At 46.8% G+C, this 17958-nt stretch overlaps 1 protein-coding gene across 4 annotated transcripts in view; it reads left to right on the forward strand.

Moving 5' to 3' along the window:
* Positions 1–1092: 1092 nt before the first annotated feature.
* RCBTB2 (RCC1 and BTB domain containing protein 2) overlaps positions 1093–17958 on the forward strand; it is a 126684-nt gene continuing 109818 nt past the window's right edge. The window contains exons 1-2 of one of the 4 annotated variants that reach the window (XM_029602863.1): positions 1093–1203; positions 2220–2387. The gene's annotated coding sequence lies outside the window, so the exon portion shown is untranslated. Of the gene's footprint in view, positions 1421–2219; positions 2388–17958 lie in introns of all 4 variants that reach the window. The other 3 variants (XM_029602865.1, XM_029602864.1, XM_029602862.1) reach the window with 3 other exon arrangements.

A 17958-nucleotide genomic window follows, 5' to 3' on the forward strand; every position in this document is an offset into this window, starting at 1 on the left:
ACTATCTGGTTAAGCTGTGCAAATGAAATATATAGCAAGACAGAATAGTTCTGCTCGGGGTATCAGCTCAAGGTTACAAATTAGTGAAGAGGGGAGAGTGGATTGTCTGTGCGTAAAATGGAGAAGGAAAGGGAGGGGTCCGGCCAAAGTGCTAGCCCCTTTTGCTTCAAAATGGGTATGGAAGGGGAACTGGGCAATACAGCTCCAATTATGTGTAAGTCTTTTGGGGTTGGAGAGTGGGAGATTGGGCCAAAAGGCCCAGGCTATTTTTTTGTCATTTTTGCAGCAATTTAACTGGATATCCTTTTGAATATATCTGGTTGTAGCAAGTTATCCAGCCACATACTACCGGATAACTTTAGGGGTGCACAGAGGCAGTCCTAAACTTATCTGGCTAACTTAGCTGATTTTCAAATATGCCCAGCTGTTAGCCAGATAATTTTATTCCACCTCAGAATGCCTCTTTTTTAGTCAGCTAAATTTTAGCAGGCTAATGGCATATCCAGTTGAAATTTAGCTGATCAGTGGCTCAGTATTCAAGAAGTTGCCATTTAGCTGGGAAATGTATGAGTTATCCTGCTAAATAAACACTTTTGAATATTGACCCATCAGATTTTTTTTGATAAAATAAATGACACATCTCATTCCCTAATTTCAATTGCTGACCAACTCTGTTCTTGCAGAGGAAAAGGAAATACAGTACCGCGCTAGAAATAAGTACTAACTTATCAAGCAATAAAAAGAACTCGCATGGGGTCAACACTCTTCCACCCCCATCCTCAAGGCGCTTCGAAAAGTCGCAAGAAACTTCAAACAGCAAATACGCTAGTTGTGTTTCCATTTAAGAACTTGGTGTTTAAACTGAACATAATTTTTTATTTCTGTCGACGAATTACTGCCGCTTCTTAAATTGCGAAGACTTAAAAAAAAATGAACGCTCCACTCCCAATAACAGCATGGCTAGCATTGCCTCTACCCTACATTCTGACACCCGACCTGGGAAATCGCCTAGTCCCGTCACGTGTGCGAGCACGCACGCACACGCACGCCCCTTCTCACCTCGCGCCGCACGACGTTAAGGCCGCCGCGGTGGGTGGAGTCAGAGCAAGTGAATGTCTGCGTTTCAATAGTGTTGGTAAATAGGCAGTGCAAGGGCGCTCGGGAGCTTACGGCGTCACGTGCTCTCATGTTCACCGCCGGCTGGTGAGCCATGGGAAGCTTTGCTTGTTCCACGCTTTGGACGTCGGGGCTGCTTCCTAAAGCCGTGGAAGAGGCGCTCTGACGCTGCTTTAGGGCGACGCAGAGTTACCGGCACTGTTTGTCTGTGTACGGTCCGCCCTGGCGTTTCCTTATTCGTGTGCGGTGCGAGGGATCGGTGTGGTTAGCGTGGTCTCAAGGGCTCTAGAACACAGATGCAGAGGTGTCAGAGTTACCACTTATGTGCATTTTTTTTTCACTGACGGTCTGCCAGAATGTTATTCATAACCTAGCTTTTTTGTGATAAACATTTTACCAGTGCCGTTTTGTGCAAAGCTGGACCCACTACGCAAATATGATTCACCCCTTTATGTTTCAGAATCATGCACGCAGCTGTTGAGACGTAGTTTCTTGATTCTGCTGTATTGTAATCGTACAGAGCCTGCGTCTATAACCCTGGAGAGATAGATACTATCGCTCATAATGTTCTTCTAACATGAGACTTTTTATGAGCATGGTCTTTTTTTGTTCATTGTTTTACTGATTCGGTATTTACTGACACTTGAGAGTAAGGGGGTCTCTTGTGAGGGGTGTGGGTTTGACCCAATCGCTCAGGCCTCTTGTGACAGTTTAGAAATACATTCCCTGGAAGCTCAAGGACCTGATTTGTCAAAGACTTTCTATTATCACTTCAGATCCCAAGACGTTGCTCCTTGTCAGCTCAAATTCTCTGCTCGTAGGCCACGGATCATAGAGTATGAGGGATGTGATACACATAGGACTAGTGCCAGAGATTATTATCTATACCTATAGCACAACTACTTGAACAGCATTACCTCACATCTGTAATCTGAGGGCACTGCAGTTGAAAATGGATTTGCTTTTGGTTTGGGAGCAGTCCTCTGAGCTATCTTTATATGGGGAAAGTAGTGGAGGAGGTACAAGAATATTTGGGTAATTCCATATGCATGTGCTCACCTTGTGATTTGGTTTGTAAAGCACTTGCTTTCTTTTCCCTGCAGGAGGTGCCATCCATAACATATGACTGGTGACTTATGGAGGTTGTCATCCCTGTCTTGCACAGGGTGACAGTTGGAAGTGAGAGCATGCAAAACAGCATAATCTTGCCCTGGGTTCTACTAGATTGTAGATAATTTTTTTTTGCACTGCCCATCGTGAAGCACTTCCAGGTATGTAGCCATGAAAACTAATATGCTGTGATGCAGAATTTTAATCTTCATTCATTTTAAGATCTCTCCCTTGTTTGCAAGGTCAACCTAAGAAGAAGAAAAGATTGATTTTCAAAGTTAGTTTCTTCTCATGAATGGGTGTGGCAGTTATTAATTTCATTTTAGTAAAACTGGGAAAAGACATTATCTTACAGATTTTTGGAAATGCTAGTTAGTTTTTTCAAGGAAATGAGACCAGTAATGTCAGTAATTGTATTCAAGATAGTGTTATAGCCGCTTCATGCATATTCTGTATTTTATAAAAGCTGCATGTAAATATGTGTGTAGAAAAGGGGTGGTCTAGGAGAGTCTTGGGTGAGGATAACACGTGTGCGTAAGTTTCTATTTTAAAAGACACGCAAGCATGCACCTTTTCCAACTTACTTGTGTGTTTTTACACCTGCCAACATCTGGCATTAGTGATACTAAATGTGGCTGACCTTCTCATGAGTCTGGAATAGTTCCAGAGGACTGGAAAAAGGTGGATGATAAAAGTGAAAGTAAGGAGGAGGCTCGGAACTAGAGGCCAGTTAAACTGATCTCTGTGGTGAGCAAACTAATGGAATCATTGCTAAAATGGAGGATGGTGCAGTTTTTGGAATCCAGTGCCTTGCAATATCTGAGTCAGTATGGTTTTTACCAGAGGTAAATCTTGTCAAATGAATCTGATTGATTTCTTTGGGTGACAGAGAGTTGGATCAAGGGAGCGTGCTAGACGTAGTGTATTTGGATTTCAGCAAGGCATTTGACACAGTTCTACACAGAAAATTTATAAATAAATTGTGCGCCCTTAGTATGGATCCTAGAGTGACTGACTGGATTAGAAACTGGCTGTGTGGGAAACGACAAAGGGTAGTGCTAAATTACTTTTTCTCTGAGGAAAGGGTTGTTACTAGTGTGTGTATGTGTATCAGGGATCAGTCCTTGGACCGGTTCTTTTCAGCATTTTTGTGAGCGATATAATAGAAGGGTTGTCGGGAAAGGTTTGTCTTTTTGCTGATGATACCAAAATCTGTATGGAATGGACAGCCAGGAAGGAGTGGAAAACAGGAGAGATCTAGTGAAGCTTGAGAAATAGTCTAAGGTCTGGCAGCTAAGATTTAATGTTAAAAAGTGTAGAGTAATACATTTAGGATGCAAAAACCCAAGGGAAAGGCACAGTTTCGGAGGTGAAATTCTTTTTAAGCACAAAGGAAGAGCAGTATCTGGGAGTAATTGTATCTGATGAGCTTAAGGTGGCCACACAGGTGGCTGAAATGATGGTAAAAGCCAGAAAGATGCTTGGCTGCATAGTAAGAGGAATGGTGAGAAAAAGGGAGGTGATATTGCAGCTGTGTAGGTCCCTGGTGAGACCTCACTTGGAATACTGTGTTCAATTCTGGAGACCACACCTTCCAAGGATATCAACAAGATAGATTGGGTCCAGAGGGTGGATACGAAAATAGTCAGTGATCTTCATTCTAAAGCACATGGGGATAGACTTAAAGATTTAAACATGTACACCCTAGAGGATATGATAGAGGCATTTAAATATTTCAAAAGTTTCCATGCATAGGAGGTGAGCCTTTTACAATAGAAAGGAGGCTCTAGAACAATGTCGTGCGATGAGGTTGAAAGGGAGTAAACTCAGGCGTAATCTTAGAAAATATTTCTTTTCCTAGCTAGTAGATAGATGGGCACAGGACCCCAGTGGGTTATGCTCCCTCACCAGCAGATGGAGACGGAGCAAGCTGATGTCACAGTATATATACTCCTGCAGTGACCCCAGCCTGCCAGTATTCTCTGTCTCCAGCAAACTGTGGATGTGCATATCCCTATGGGGATTGCTTCAAGTTTTTTGGAAGGAGAAATTTTGACTTAAGGAAAAGAAAACCCTGCTTTCCATCGGTAATACCAAAAAGTCCCTCCCCTAGTTGAGAATTCCTGAGGGTGATTTCCGTGGTCCCTCAGAGGTTTGCCTTGATCTGGTAGCTGGGTTTCCAGGCATGGACATAGCTGCTCGTTCAGCTGAAAGGCAGTGGGTGCAGGAGGCCAAGTGCAGTGGTGACGGCAGATGCCCTCCACCCGCACTGGAGACCGTCTTTATACTCAGCCGGTAAGTGCTGAGCTAGAGTAAGGTTTAAAAAAAAAAGCTGAATATTTTACCTTCAGATACAGAGAGTTTTTTAGAACTTCCTCCGGTCTCCATGCTTGGCACGCTGTCCCGTCAGGTTGGAGAACCTGGCAGGTTGAGCAGCCCCGGTGGGCTAGGCTCCGCAGTTAGGCTTTGTGCTTGCACTCCGTGTGGTAGGCCGCAACAGCGTTTTCACGCGCTCCTGTGTGTGTTTTGCTGCCCTCTACAGGCCATCGGTGTCCGTAGTGCGTCGGCTCTGTGCACGCATTGTGCGCTCAGTTTTGGGCGCACCTTTTGCGTGCACAAGTTTTGCAGTGTTTCAAACGTTTTGCTTGGTGCACAAGTTGTGCATGTGCCTTACCTCACCAGTGCTTAATTTTTGTGTGCATATATTTTTGAGCACTAGCTGTTCAGACGTACTTTTAGCACCACAATGGTGCCGGTAAACAAGAAGCCTAAGCACCTTTCTCTTTGTGTTGTCTGTCATATTAGAGCTTCTCAGCCTGACCTGTCTTCTAACATGTATCATCACTGTTTGGATGCTCAGGGTGAGTTGTCTTCCTCGGATTTTGCTAAGCCTGGCTCCTCCCATTCTGATGATGGGTTGGGTACAGCTTTGGCTGGAGGAACGCCAGATCTTGGTTCTCCCTTGACTGGATCCTCTTCCAGAGAGGGTAGTTCTGTGTGCCCCGCTCCAGTTCCGTTTGGACTTGATTTGGACCCGGCTTCTTTTTCTTGGGTGAAATTTTTTCAAGGCTTACAAACCTTTCTTCAGGCATAGTCCTCTGCTTCACCCAAACCTGTCAGATTGGACCCTCAGCTGGTGGCTCCTCCCTCTTCCAGTCCTATATTAAAGCGACGGGGCTTGCCTCGGCTCCCTGTGGGTATTCCAGACAGGAGCCCGGATGGCATTGATGATGAGGCAGATCCTGATTCCCTGGAAGATGGGGAAATCCCTCCAGGTCTGGAACCATATCACACCATGTTGACGTTCTTTCATAGACATGAACTGCTGGCTCTGATTTCCCAGACTTTGAAACAGCTGGATGTTCCTGGTGCGGATGCCATGTCAGAGCTGAGGAATAATCCCATTTTGGTTTCGTTGCATAAGGCCTCTTGTTTTTTCCCTGTGATAGACACCATTCAGGAATTGATTGATCTTGAATGGAACACGCCAGAGGCAAATTTTAAGGAGGTCGGATGTTGGAAGGCCTGTACCCCTGGATCCAACTCTGTGAGAGCATTTGCATTTTCCCAACGTGGATGCACTGGTATGGTCTGTCTCTTAAGTGAACTACTGTCCCTGTGGAGGGAGGAGCGGCCTTGAAGTATGTGCATGATAGGGAGGATTGAGGCTATCCTTAAGCAAGCCTTTAAGGGAGTGGTGATAACTTTACAGATCGCTTTCTGTTGCTCCCTAGTGGCGCGATCTTGCCTGCTTCTCTCTCAGGAGGTTGATGATTCTGAAGGAAATTCTGGAGCGGTTATGGAGCCCGCTGCCAGTTTTTTAGCAGACGCGGGCTGTGAATTGTTCCGTACCTCGACAAGGGAGTGGCTTTGGTGATAGCGGTCAGGCGTCAACTCTGGTTGCAAAATTGGTCAGCTGATACAGCTTCCAAAGCTAATCTTACAAAGATACCCTTTAAAGGCTCGCTTTTGTTTGGGAGTGAATTGGAGAAACTGGCCAGTCAGTCGGCGAATTACCGCTTCCTTGGTTGCTGGAGGATAAGAAGCAATTGCAGCATTCCTTTGGTATGAGAGGCCGTTTCCGTGGTTCCAAGCGGTTTCGTCCCTTCATAGGGTCGACCTTTCAGAGGACTCAGCCTTTTGGTAGGTCTCAGTCCTTTTGTCCCAGAATGCCCAAGAGAGGAGCAGGCTTGGGTGGCAGAACTGCCCGAGCTTCCCAATGAAGTTTTGCCAAGATCACATTGGACTAGTGGGTCCTGGAGGTGATATGAGAAGGATATGTGCTGGAATTTCACAGTGTTCCTTGGGACGTGTTCATGGTGTCTCCTTGCCACTCTCTGCAGAAGAAGCAGACAGTGGAGTCTATGCTTCAAAGGTTCCTCAGGCTGAGGGCTGTAGTTCTGGTGCCCACATCTCAAGAAAGTATGGGGCGATATTCCATGTATTTTGTTGTGCCCAAGAAGGAGGGCTCCTTTCGTTCCATCCTGGATTTTAAGAGGGTCAACCGTCACTTGATGGGGACTCGTTTTTGAATGCAAACCTTACGCATTTAGGGGAATTTCTGACCTCCTTGGACCTATCAGAGGCTTGCCTTCATATTCCCACCCAATTGGAACACAAACGCTTTTTATGCTTTGTGGTGTTGGGGTGCCATTATTAGTTTCGGACGCTGCCTTTTGGTCTAGCCACTGCTTCCAGAACATTTTCCAAGATTATGGTGGTAGTAGTAGCGGCAGCCTTGTGAAAAGAAGGAATCCTGGTTCACTCGTTTTGGATGACTGGCTGATTCGAGCCAAGTCTCAAGAAGAGAGTCACCTGGTGACACACAAGGTGATCTTCTTTTTGCAGGAGCTCAGTTGGGTGGTGAATCTGACCGAGAGCAATCTTCAACCATCCCAGTCATTGGAGTGTCTGGGGGTCCAATTTGACACTGAACAGGACAGAGTTTTCCTACTGGTGGTTTGGATCCAGAGATTGATGTCTCAAGTGAATCAGTTGATAAACACCATACGCCTGATGGTGTGATCCTATCTACAGGTATTCTGCTTGATGGCAGGTACCCTGGAAGTGGTGCCATGGGCAAGGATGCATATGTGTCCTCTTTAGCGCTCTCTATCTCGTTGGAACCCGCAGTCTCAGGATTATGTGGTTCGGCTCCACTTGCTGATGGAAATCTGCTCCCATCTCCAGTGGTGTTTGCAGGAGGATCATCTGAGAAAGGGAGTTCCCTTGTCCTCTCTGGCCTGATTGGCATTCAGGACAGATGTGTGTGTCTCCACGGTTGAGGGCCTCACTGTCTGGAGTTAAAGGCCCAGGGGCACTGGAATGCTGAAAAGTCCCACTGGAACATCAATCGCATGGAAGCCTGGGCGGTACAGCTGGCATGTTTGCAGTTCAGCCACAGGCTAAAGAATCAAGTGATTTGTGTGATGTCGGATAACGTGACGATGGTGGCCTATATCAATCGTCAGGGAGGAACCAAGAGCCAGCAAGTGTCGCAGGAAATAGACCAACTGACGGAATTGGGCGAAAGGTCATCTGCAGATGATCTCAGCCTCTTACATTGCAGGAAAAGACAAAGAGTAGACTTTCTCAGCAGGGAGAGTCTGGAACCTGGAGAATGGGTGTTGTCAGCAGAGGCGTTTCAGCTGATTGTGGATCGCTGGGGCCTTCTGTTCCTAGATCTGCTGGTGACTTCTCACAGTGTGAAGGGTCCTCGATTTTATTAGTTGCAGGAGAGATCCGTGGCCCCTGGGAATAGATGCTCTTGTACAGGTCTGGCCAGAAGACAGATTAAGAACATAAGAACATGCCATACTGGGTCAGACCAAGGGGCTATTTTTTTCCTTAGGTTGTGTTAGTTCTTCCCCCTTCTCTATTTGTGGACTTTAAATTCAGAAATAGAAAGATTGTTATTGTTTGTGAATTGAATTTGGGGGATTATATGAATATTGTATTCTCTGATTTTTTTTCCTTTCAAGATTATTATCTTGTAATTACTGTAAAATTGCATAAAGATAAAATAAAAAAAACCAAAAAAAAAACCCCAAGGGTCCATCAAGCCCAGTATCCTGTTTCCAACAGTGGCCAATCCAGGCCATAAGAACCTGGCAAGTACTCAAAAACTAAGTCTATTCCATGTTACCATTGCTAGTAATAGCGATGGTTATTATCTAAGTCATCTTAATTAATAGCAGGTAATGGACTTCTCCTCCAAGAACTTACCCAATCCTTTTTTAAACACTGCTATACTAACTGCACTAACCACATCTTCTGGCATCTTCTTTATGCCTTTCCTCCGTGGCCTTTGCTGGGCAGGATAATTCGCAAGATCGAAGGCCACAAGGGGCTAGTTCTCCTTGTGTTGCTGGACTGGCCCAGGCATCTGAGTTTGAGGATTTGCGACGTCTCCTGGTGGAGGCCTACCTTCGTCTTCCTCCGAACACGAAGACACTCCTGTTAAAACATGATTATTCCTCTGCCGTGATTGCCCCTTTACTCTGCACTCGCAAGTTCTCCACTTCCTTGGCTTATGTGTGGGTTTGGAGAGTTTTTGAGGCCTGGTGTGAGCAGTGGGGCGTTCTTCCTCGTTCAGTTAAAATCCCTCTCATTCTGGATTGAATAAAGGCTTGGCCCTTAATTCCTTGAAAGTGCAGGTTGTGGCTCTTGTCTGTTTTGGAGGCCTGGTGAATGGTGTTTTTAAAGGGAGTTAAGCATCTTAGGCCTTCCTTGAAGTTACTGGTTTGATTGTGGAGTCTTAATTTGGTGCTGGACATTTTGGCGGGCCCTACATTGCGACCACTGCGTAGACTTCCCTTATGATTGTTGACCTAGAAGACTGTGTTCCTGGTGGCTATATGTTCTGTACATTGGATCTCTGAGCTGCAGGCCTTGTCTTGCTGGGAGCTGTTACTTCGGGTGACTCCAGAGGCATTACAGCTGTGTACTGTTCCATCCTTCTTGAGCAAGGTAGTCTCAGACTTTATTTGAATCAGTTCATCTCCTTGCCATCTCTGGATAAGGTCAGGGATGTGGAGGAGTTTCGCCTTTTGCACTCCTTGGATGTTAAATGTCTTGTCGTGCAGTATCTGGAGGTCTCTGAATCTTTTCGAAAGATGGATTGCCTGTTTGTTCTCCATGGCGAGAGTAAGCAGGGTGCTCCAGCTTTGCAGACTACATAGCTCATTGGATTAAGAAGGTGGTCATGGCTGTGTATATGGATGCTGGAAAGCCGTTGCCTACTGAGGTTAAGAACATAAGAACATGCCATACTGGGTCAGACCAAGGGTCCATCAAGCCCAGCATCCTGTTTCCAACAGTGGCTAATCCAGGCCATAAGAACCTGGCAAGTACCCAAAAACTAAGTCTATTCCATGTTGCTGTTGCTAGTAATAGCAGTAGCTGATTTCTTACTCTTACTCTCCTTTTGCTCCCCCCCATTATCCCGTTCAATAGTTTTCATTTTAACCAGTGGCGAGTTACTGTCTAATTTGATGTAAAGCCGTTAGGCATACACTTAAGGTCCCAGGCAATTTCCTGTTTAATTGTTAAATTGTTAAACGGAGACTTACTGGTTTTATTCGTTATATGTAAATCTTTAACCTTTTTATGTAAAAGCCTTGGGCAGTTATGTAATCCCCGGGTGATTAGCCGTTCCATGTAAACCGGATTGATTTGTATTTCATACAGGAATTTCAGTATATAAAAATTTAAAAATAAATAAATACATTTCTAAGTCAACTTAATTAATAGCAGGTAATGGACTTCTCCAAGAACTTATCCAGTCCTTTTTTAAACACAGCTACAGCAACTGCACTAACCACATCCTCTGGCAACAAATTCCAGAGCTTAATTGTGCATTGAGTGAAAAAGAACTTTCTCCGATTAGTTTTAAATGTGCCCCATGCTAACTTCATGGAGTGCCCCCTAGTCTTTCTACTATCCAAAAGAGTAAATAACTGATTCACATTAACCTGTTCTAGACCTCTCATGATAAAATCTCATGATTTTAAACACCTCTGTCATATCCCCCCTCAGCCTTCTCTTCTCCAAGGACCCATTCCACTAGGGCTCAGACAGTGTCATGGGCGGAGGTTCGAATGTTGTCTTCTGTCGATATCTGCTGAGCTGCGATGTAGTCCTTCTTCTTACACACTTTTTCCAGGTTTTATCTCTGGTTGTGCAGACCCGGGAGGATGCAGCCTTTGTACTTGCGGTGTTTGGCTGGACCGCTGTCAGCCTGTCACCCTGTAGGGGAGTAGCTATGGTACATCCCACTGGTCCTGGGTCCATCTGTCTACAAGCTAGGTAATGGAGAAATTACTTAACTGATAATTTTCTTTTCCTTAGTGTAGACAGATGGACTCAGCTTCTCATTCTCGGCTGCCACATTGAGTGTGTTAGTAGTCCTCCTGTGGGGCTCTGGTAAGTGTTCATCCAGCCCCTCCAAGGGATTACTGGTAGGTGTTCATCCAGTCCCTAGCTTGGGGTACCTAGAGTCTTACGTGTTTAGTGTTTATGGTTGATTGAATACAGTTCTGGTTACCTGTTTTTAATCAGGTTTTTTGCTAGCCTGTCCACAGTTGCTTTTGAAGAGAATACTGGCAGACTGGGGTCACTGCAGGAATATATATACTGTGACATCAGCTTGCTCTGTCTCTATCTGCTGGCAGGGGGAGCATAACCCACTGGTCCTGAGTCTATCTGGCTACACTAAGGAAACCCAAATTCCCTGCACGTACCAGGATCAGTCCAGACTGCTGGGTTATGTCCCCCGTCCAGCAGATGGAGTCAGAGAGAAAACTGAAAAGGCACCCTCTATATACTCTGGTGCGCCCCCTGCGATCCTTCAGTATATCTCTGACTCCAGCAGATGAGAGAGCATAACCTGCGGTCCTGATCTCCTGTAGTTGGGGAAGTTCCCTGTCAGGTTTGATTATAATTATATGGCTTAAAGATTTGGTGACTAGCTCGTTGTAAATTTAAGAACTAATTTTGCCTATTCTGGAGCCATAGCAGGCAAGGCAGGGTGCTACCCTACAGCCTTTTCCCGGAGTTTTTCTGTCTGCCCAGCCCAGTGAGAGGAGGGGAGTATTAATCGGTGGGCCGGTCACTCTCCCTCTCCGACTCCTGAGACGTATTAATTCCTCGGAGAATTAGATTTTATGGGTGTGGTGCACCCTCTGCTGGCTCCCAAGTAAAAAAAAAAAAAAAAAAAAGTTTTCTTCGGCTGCTGGTAGCAGCGCTACTGTTTAAAAAAAACAAAAAAAAAAAGAGGTGATTTTCTCCTTTTCGCCTGCTTACTCACTGTGCTCTCCGGAAGGGGTGCTTGTCACCCGGGCCCCTTTTTCGCGCCATTTTCGGCCGTTTCTCTGCGATTCAGCATGCCTCGAGGAACCATTTGTGCAGTGTGTGGAGAGCCGGGTCGCCGGGTCTCCCGCGAGGGCCTCTGTTCCCGGTGCTTTCCCGGGGAGGAGGGGCCCTCGCGGAAGACAGCCGCGACCGGTATCTCCCCTTCTCCGCGGCAGGAGCCAAGTTTAAATTCGGGCAGACCACGACTCTCCTCTCCTCCGTCCTCGGAGGCAGTGGCCATTTTGGGGCAGTCGGCGGCCATTTTGGGCGATATCGATCACGATTCAGCATCGTCTGAGGAGGGAGAGGACCTCCTACCCCAATTTCCTCCGCAGCTTAGCCCTCAGCCGACTAGAGGAGCCAGGGGAGGTTCCTCGAAGAGGCCTCACCCTTTTTCGTCACAGTTTGTGCTTTTGCTCCATAAAGCTTATTTGGAAGCAGAAGCTGAATGGGAACAGGCTGCTCCTATTTCTAATAAACGGGGAAAACTTTCAGCTCCCACTGGCTTGGGCTTGGGAACCCCTAATCCAGCCCTACCTCCTAATCCAGCCCCTCCTCCTAAGCCTCCAGCGCATGTTACTATTGATCCGGTTTTACCGGACACTCCCACTCCGGATTCAGGAATGGATATTGGGGGCGGGGATCCGGTCGAAGGGGACGACCCTCAAATTCTCAGATTATTTCACACGGAGGAGTTAGATCCTTTAATCAGTCATGTGCTACAGGAACTGAGAATTCCGGTACCCCAGATTGAGTCAAATGACCTACCGGGTGACTTAGAATTGACCGAACTCCGCACTCCATCGCATGCCTTTCCTTTTCATAATAAGCTTGCTCAGATTATCTACCGGGAATGGGATAATCCAGAGGCCACTCTTAGAGTTAGTCGGGCGATGGATAAACTTTACCCGCTACCTGCGGATTCATTGGAGTTGCTTAAGGTGCCTAAAGTAGATTCCGCTGTCACAGCCGTGGCGAAACACACTACCATCCCGGTGACGGGAGGTACGGCCCTAAAGGATCTTCAGGATCGGAAGTTGGAGACCTTATTGAAGCGGATATTTGAGGTTTCAGCCTTAGGAGTACGGGCAGCACTTTGCAGTTGCATGGTGCAGCGTGCTACCCTTCGCTGGGTACAACAGATGTTAACATCGCAAGATCTGCCGCCGCAGGAGGCGGAGCAGGCCAACCGCATGGAATCCGCAGTAGCTTTTGCTGCGGATGCTTTTTATGATCTGCTTCGCACCTCGGCCCGTTCCATGTCTTCCGCAGTATCGGCGAGAAGGCTACTTTGGCTGCGTCACTGGGCTGCCGACTCGTCCTCCAAAGCACAACTGGGTTCCTTTCCTTTTCGCGGTAAACTCTTATTTGGGGACGAGTTAGAGCAGTTAATTCGTTCTCTGGGGGAGAACAAGGTATTTAAGTTACCGGAGGACAAACCTCGGTTTTTTCGGTCTTCGGGCAATTTTCGTGGTCGTTTTCGCGGGCAGCGTCGATTTCGCTCCGGTAGAGGCTCCTCCTCCTCCTCTTATTCATCTAGAAAACCTACCACGCGTTCTCAAGCATGGACTCCTTCCTTTCGTGGCAGGCGGCCAGCGCGTACAACAGCGTCGCATTCCTTTGCCGCCGCCAAAACAGCTCAATGAAGGGACGCTGGCTCATCCCTCAGTTCCGAAAGTAGGAGGACGTCTTTTTTACTTTCGAGAGGAATGGGCCAGAATTACTACCGATCAGTGGGTTCTCGACATCATTCATTACGGGTACGCATTGGAGTTTGCAAGGCCCCTCCGCGACCTATTCCTCATTTCTCCCAGCGGTTCCCAAGCAAAACAGCAGGCGATTGCACAGACGATAACTCGGTTACAAGACCTTGGAGCTATAGTGCCGGTTCCACCTTCCGAACAAAGAACGGGTCGCTATTCCATTTACTTCATCGTCCCAAAGAAGGAAGGCACATTCCGTCTCATTCTGGATCTGAAGCAGGTCAACAGAGCGTTACACATACCACGCTTCCGGATGGAAACTCTGCGCTCTGTTATCGCAGCAGTCCACAAAGGCGAGTATTTGGCTTCTTTGGACCTCACAGAGGCTTACCTGCATATAGGAATCCAGGAGTTCCATCAAAGGTTCCTCCGCTTTATGATAATGGGCTCGCATTTCCAGTTCTGTGCTCTTCCGTTCGGCCTTGCGACAGCTCCGAGAGTTTTCACCAAGGTCATGGTAGTGGTCGCTGCAAGTCTCCGGAGAGAAGGTGTTCTCGTACATCCGTATTTGGACGACTGGCTTATCCGAGCAAAGTCCCTACCTCTCTGCGAGGAAGCGGTACAGAAGGTGCTTCTCCGGCTTCACTCTCTGGGTTGGGTCGTCAATCACTCCAAAAGTTGGCTGATACCCACCCAGCGATTGGAGTTTCTAGGAGCCTTGTTCAATACCAGTCTGGGCAAGGTTTTCCTCCCTCAGGCACGGATGGAGCGCTTGCAAACTCATGTTCGCCGTTTATTGCTTCACCCCCTGCCGGTGGCGTGGGATTATTTACAAGTTCTTGGCTATATGGCATCCACTCTGGATTTGGTTCCTTGGGCTTTTGCGCATATGCGTCCTCTACAGAGGGCGCTTCTATCCCGTTGGGACCCCAAATCGGAGGAATTTCAAGTGCCTTTGCCACTCTGCGAACCGACACGGACCAGCCTGCAATGGTGGTTGAATCCACTCCATCTCCTCCAGGGGGTCGATTTGGAGCCCCCTCAATGGATCATTGTCACGACAGATGCCAGTCTGACCGGTTGGGGAGCGGTCTGTCAATCTCAGTCCACTCAGGGGCGTTGGATGCCTTCGCAAGCCACGTGGTCAATAAATCGTTTGGAAACCAGAGCGGTCCGCCTGGCGTTGCAACACTTTCTCCCTCTGATCCGGGAGCGAGCTGTCAGGGTCCTGTCCGACAATGCGACCACGGTAGCATACATAAACCGGCAAGGCGGGACAAGAAGTCAGCTAGTGGCGTCCGAAGCCAGTCGATTAATGGCTTGGGCGGAAAAACACCTGTCTCGTCTTGCAGCGTCACACATCGCCGGAGTCGACAACATTCAAGCAGACTTCCTCAGCCGGTAACAGCTAGATCCGGGAGAGTGGGAGTTGTCTCACGAAGCACTCAGACTCATCATCCAACGGTGGGGAACTCCCCGACTGGATCTCATGGCGACACACTCAAATGCCAAGGCGGCTCGCTTCTTCAGTCGCAGGCGGGAATACGGGTCGGAAGGTGTAGATGCCCTGGTTCTACCCTGGCCTGTTCGCGTTCTCCTCTACGTGTTCCCTCCATGGCCGTTAGTGGGGAAAATCTTGCGCCGCATCGAATCACACGCGGGTCCAGTTATTCTAGTGGCTCCGGAGTGGCCAAGGAGACCATGGTTCGCCGATCTGGTCAACCTAGCAGTGGACGGCCCCTTGCGTCTCGGTCACCTGCCTCATCTGTTACGGCAGGGTCCAGTATTTTTCGACCAGGCCGATCGCTTTTGTCTAGCGGCTTGGCTTTTGAGAGGCGTCAATTGAGAAAGAGGGGTTATTCGGATTCGGTCATTACTACTCTTCTGCAGGCGCGTAAACCTTCTACTTCGGTTGCCTATGTCAGAGTATGGAAAGTATTCGACACTTGGTGCAGGGACTTGAAAGTGCCACCGCGACAGGCTACGGTGTCTCATATTCTGGCATTCTTGCAGGAGGGCCTAAAGAAGGGTTTATCCTATAATTCCCTCCGTGTGCAGGTGGCGGCTTTAGGCTGTTACCGTGGTAAGCTTGAAGGGGTTTCCATCGCCATGCACCCTGACGTAGCGCGGTTTTTAAGAGGGGTTAAGCACTTACGCCCCCCGGTACGGGCTATCTGTCCCTCTTGGAGCCTAAACTTGGTTCTCCATGCTCTTTGTTCTTCTCCGTTCGAGCCTTTACGAAGGGCTACCCTCAAGGATCTCACTCTCAAAACAGTGTTTCTCGTCGCTATTTGTTCGGCTAGGCGAATTTCTGAGCTCCAAGCGTTGTCTTGCAGAGAGCCTTTTCTCCGTATTCATGATTCGGGGATTTCGCTCCGTACTGTTCCTTCCTTCTTGCCGAAGGTAGTTTCCGCCTTTCACATCAATCAAACCGTCGATCTCCCTGCTTTTGTTCTGGACGATAGGGATGCGTCTCGACAACCGGAACTTAGGAAGTTGGATGTGCGACGGACGCTGTTGAGGTATTTGGAGATTACCAACCCTTTTCGACTGTCTGACCATCTTTTTGTCTTGTGGAGCGGTCCGAAAAAGGGAGCTAAAGCGTCCAAGACTATGATAGCTCGCTGGTTGAAGGAGACCATTGCTTCTGCTTACATTTGTCAGGGTCGTGCCGTTCCGGCTGGTCTCAAAGCCCATTCTCTGCGCTCTCAGGCGTCGTCTTGGGTGGAGAGTGGTTTTGTCTCTCCTCAAGAGATTTGCCGGGTGGCTACTTGGAAATCCTTGCACACCTTTGCTAGACATTACCGATTGGATGTGCACGCTCCGGTGGACTCTTTCGGTAGCGGTGTGCTTCGTGCGGGACTGTCTAGGTCCCACCCCATTTAGGGCAGCTTGGGTACTTCCCAGCAGTCTGGACTGATCCTGGTACGTACAGGGAAAGGAAAATTAGGTCTTACCTTTGCTAATTTTCATTCCTGTAGTACCGAGGATCAGTCCAGACGCCCGCCCATATCAGTGAAGAGTCCCGCGGTGGCTCTGTTTTTCAGCTTTTCTGTTTCAGATGGTGCTCGTTTTACCTATTTGTATTTCATGGCCTAACGCCTGGTTTCCTCGTTTTCCAAATGTTCATATTTATCTTGTTCTAGTCACCAGTTTTCAGCCATTGTTTCTTGTTTCATTCTGCTTTGTTATTGATTATACTGAAGGATCGCAGGGGGCGCACCAGAGTATATAGAGGGTGCCTTTTCAGTTTTCTTTCTGACTCCATCTGCTGGACGGGGGACATAACCCAGCAGTCTGGACTGATCCTCGGTACTACAGGAATGAAAATTAGCAAAGGTAAGACCTAATTTTCCTTTGTCAGGTAAGTAATTTCTCCAGTATAAAAGAAGGAACTAACTTGGCATGTAGTAAATTCTTTTCTGATTCCCTTCAGTTTTTTCTCTTTGACTCCTTACTTGCTCCAGCAGTACTAATTGGTGAGTCTGTCCTCTGTTCTGCTTTTTTATCAACACTGTGGGTAAGGCAATGAAGATCAGAGCAAGGCGGATAGAAAAATACTAAAACTACCAACTCTTTTTTTTTTTTTTTTTTTTTTTTTTTTTTTTTGGGGGGGGGCTGGGTCTGTTTGTCTACAGAGTCATTTCAATCTAGCTAACTTAGAAACTGGATTTAGATGCTACAAATAAACAGAACAGCAAAATATAGTACTATATTTCCTTAGCAGGAGAAAGGAAAGAATATTTTCTTGGTAATTTTGAGTTTGGAACTTGCTAATAGTGTTTCGGTTCTTTTTTGTGACCCTCCTAATAAGGTCCGTGTTCGTGCACATGTCAAAGTCTTTGTTATTGTTGGGATAGCTGCTTGAAGATCAAGTTAAAGGGAGTTTAAATCTTCCCAAAATGTTCCAGTAGGGCCTATTTTAGGTGATGGTGGTGCCTGATATCAAGTCTGAACATGATTTGTTTCCCTGATTTCGGGAGAGTTTTACATTTCACTCCCCTTCAATCTATTATACCCCACACGAATGTTGGTGCTTGACTAAAATCAAATTTCCTGATGCCATTTAATTTTTTTTTTTACCTTCTTTCTTTATTTTTTTTTTCAGCAAGGACAAACAGTGCAATAACTGACAGGTGTGCTTGTTAGAAATGAAGAATAGAATCAGTTTAAAGAGTAATTTCAAACGCAGGCTGTTTGATTTGAGTTCTAACAGAAATACATAGCAGGATGAGAAGGAAGAAAAACCCTTATAATTTTGAATATGTGCAGTTGGCCCATTTGCGAGAACTTCTGCACCTTTGGGCACCCCTACCATGTGGAACAGCTGAGCTTAAAAGTGCCAGGGACTTCCCAGTTTCATCTTGTTCCAAAATTACTAGCCCATAAAGAAAGGAGCACTCATAAAGAATTGGTAATAGGGAAGAGTCTTGTTTATGTCCAGATTGTTTTACTCATCACTCTCAAAATAGAATTAACTGGCATTAATGTCCAGTAATGTCCATCTAGGTTTTGCTTAAAGCGATTTTCAAATTGTGGATGACGCAGGTTGCTGCTGGTCCATCAAGCTTGTACTGTTCTGCTTGCTTTAACCACCATAAGGAGAGCCTTATTAGAAGAAGATGCAAAAAAAAAACCTTGCACTGTTGGGATTATGATGTAAGGTGCCAAATATTCA

This window comes from Rhinatrema bivittatum, chromosome 5 (assembly GCF_901001135.1).
Source record: "Rhinatrema bivittatum chromosome 5, aRhiBiv1.1, whole genome shotgun sequence".
NCBI lineage: Eukaryota > Metazoa > Chordata > Amphibia > Gymnophiona > Rhinatrematidae > Rhinatrema > Rhinatrema bivittatum.